Source organism: Chelonoidis abingdonii, chromosome 2, assembly GCF_003597395.2.
Source record: "Chelonoidis abingdonii isolate Lonesome George chromosome 2, CheloAbing_2.0, whole genome shotgun sequence".
NCBI classification, from domain to species: domain Eukaryota; kingdom Metazoa; phylum Chordata; order Testudines; family Testudinidae; genus Chelonoidis; species Chelonoidis abingdonii.
In genome coordinates this window covers 88,034,743-88,037,902 of record NC_133770.1, presented here as the reverse complement: position 1 = coordinate 88,037,902, position 3,160 = coordinate 88,034,743, and positions in this window count along the sequence as shown.

The following is a 3,160-nucleotide window of genomic DNA, read 5'->3' as shown; positions in this document are numbered from 1 at the left end:
GACCCTGGAGCTATCAGGAGCTCTGAATCCTGATTGGTGGCAGCGATATCAGATCCAAGCTGGTAATAAGCTTGGGGGAGTTTCATGCTAAGCCCCCAGATTTTGGACGCTAAGGTCCAGGTTTGGGACAGAGGCTTATGACACCCTGATTTTTCTGTTATGTGAAGAAGTAAACAATACTTACTTATTCAGTTTCTCCACACTGTTCAGGATTTTATAGATCTCTATTATATCCCCTTCTAGTCGTCTCTTTTTCAATCTGAAAAGTCCCAGTCTTTTTTAAACTCTTCTTATATGGAAGCTGTTCCCTACCCTTAATCGTTGTTGCCTTTTCTCTGTATCTTGTCCAATTCTAATATCTTTATTGAGACAGGGCAACCAGAACTGCATGCAATATTCAAGGTGTAGGCATACTGTGGATTTATATGATGGCATTATGATATTTATGGTCTTATTATTGATCCCTTTCCTAATGTTTCCTAACATATTAGCTTTTTTGACTGCTGCTGCACATTGAGCGGATGTTTTCAGAGAACTGTCCACAGTGACTCCAGAATCTCAGTGGTAACAGCCAAGTTAGACCCCGTCATTTTGTATATTTAGTTGGGATTATGTTTTCCAATGTGCATAACTTTACATTTATCAACATTGAATTCAATCTGTCATTTCGTTGTCCAGTCACCTAGTTTTCTGAGATCCCTTTGTAACTCCTTGCATTCTGCTTTGGATTTAAGTATCTTAAGTAATTTTGTATCATCTGCAAATTTTGCCACCTCACTGTGTACCCCTTTTTTCCAGATCATTTATGAATATGTTGAACAGCACTGGATGCAGTACAGATCTCTCCCCTGTGAAAACTGACCATTTTATTCCTAATCTGTTTCTTTTCTTTTACCAGTTACTGATTCATGAGGAGACCTTCCCTCTTATTCCATGACTGTTTACTTTGCTTATGTGCCTTTGAGGACCTTGTGAGAGGCTTTCTGAAAGTCCAAGTACACCATATCCACTGGATCATCCTTGTCCACATGTTTGTTTGACTCCCTCAAAGAATTGTGATAGATTGGCGAGGCATGATCCCCCTTACAAAAGCCGTGTTGATTCTTTCCCACCAAATAGTGTTCATGTATGTGTCTGAATTCTGTTGTTTACTATAGTTTCAACCAATTTGCCTGGTCTTGAAGTTAGGCTTACTGGCCTGTAATTGCCAAGATCTCCACTGGAGCTTTTTTAAAAAATTGGTGTTACATTCACTATCTTCCAGTCATCTGGTACAGAAGCTGACTTAAGTGACAGGTTATATACCACAGTTAGTAGTTCTGCAATATCATATTTTAATTCCTTAAGATCTCTTGAATGATCTGGTCCGGGTGACTTATTACTGTGTAATTTATTAATTTGTTCAAAAACCACCTCTAACGACACCTTTAATCTGGGACAGTTCCTCAGATTTGTCACCTAAAAAAGAATGGCTCAGGTGTGGGAATCTTCCTCACCACCTCTGCAGTGAAGATCAATGCAAAGAATTCATTTAGCTTCTCTGCAATGGACTTATCTTCCTTGAGTTCTCCTTTATCATCTCAATTGTTCAGTGACCTCACTCATTTGGCAGGTTTCCTGCTTCTGATGTGCCATATATACTTGATCATAAGCTGGTTCGTTTATAAGCTGACACTGCCCCCCAAGGTGGATAAGTAAAAATGGAACATTTTTATAACCTGTTCATAAGCCGACCCTATAATTCAGGGGTCAGCAAACTTTGGTTCCCGGGCCAGCAGGATAAGCTGCTGGAGGGCTGAGATGGCTTGTTTACCTCGAGCATCTGCAGGCACGGAGGTCAACCTAAGTAAACAAAGTGTCCCGGTGCACCAGCTCCTTACCCTGATGGGCCAGGACAGTAATTAGTGGGGAAATTTTTTTGGGAGGAGAAGCTGGGAGTCAGGGAAGTAACCCCTGTGACCCCTCCACATAACCCCACCTCTAACCCGGGATCCCCTCCACTCTCCCCACCCCATCCCTTCCCACCTTATCTGGGGAGGGCCAGGGAAGGATGTCTCTGACCTGCCTGGAGCTGCTTCGGCAGGCTGGGCAGCGCGGCTGCAGCCTGCTCCGGTGGGCCAGACTATGCAGCGAGGCAGTAGCATGTTCCAGCGGACTGGGCTGGGTGGCATGGCCTCAGCGTGCTCTGGTAGGTTGTACGGCATGGCTGCAGCCTTCCAGCCCTGGAGCTGCAGCTGCTTTGGAGGCTGGGGGGAGAGCAGCAGGGCCAGAAGTGGAGAGACTCTGGCCCCGCCTCTTCCCTTCTGACTCTGCTGGATGTGCTGCCTCTGTTGTGGGGAGGGACTGTGTCCCACCTCTCCCTCTCTATACCAGTTCATAAGCTGACCTCCTTCTCTGGTGCTTCCAAAATGGAGATATACCTATCTCATAGAACTGAAAGGGACCTTGAAAGGTCATCAAGTCCAGTCTCTTGTCTTCACAGCAGGACTAGGTATCATCCCTGGTAGATTTTTGCCCCAGATCCCTAAATGGCCCCCTCTAGGATTGAAGTCACAACCCTGGGCATAGCAGGCTAATGGTCAAACCACTGAGCTATCCCTCCCCGCTTCCCTTTTTCACCAAAACAAAATTTGATTTATGGAGTATATACAGTACTTAAAAAAAATTTTGCTGTTCATTTTTGAGTCTTTTGCTAGTTCCTCTTCAAATTTTTTTTTGGCCTGCCAACCCAACACTTGACTTGCCAGAGTTTATGCTCCTGTTTTCCTCAGTAGGATGTGACTTTCAATTTTTAAAGAATGCCTTTTTGCTTCTAATCTCTTGCTTTTTTTAACTCTGTTTAGTCATGGTGACATTTTTTAATCTTCTTACCATGTTTTCTATTTTTCATATACATTTAATTTGAGCCTTTATTACCATGTTTTTATAAAGTTTCCATGCAGCTTGCAGGCAGGACCGGCGCTAGAGTTTTTTGCGCCCTAGGCACACGGCCATTTTGCTGCTCTGCACGCCACTCCCATGGCTCCAGTGAAGCTGCCGCAGCCGTTTCTGCGGAGGGTCCGTTGGTCCGCGGCTCCGGTGGAGCTGCCGTAGCCGTGCCTGCGGGAGGTCCACCGGAGCCGCGGACCAACGGACCCTCCGCAGGCACGACTGCGGCAGG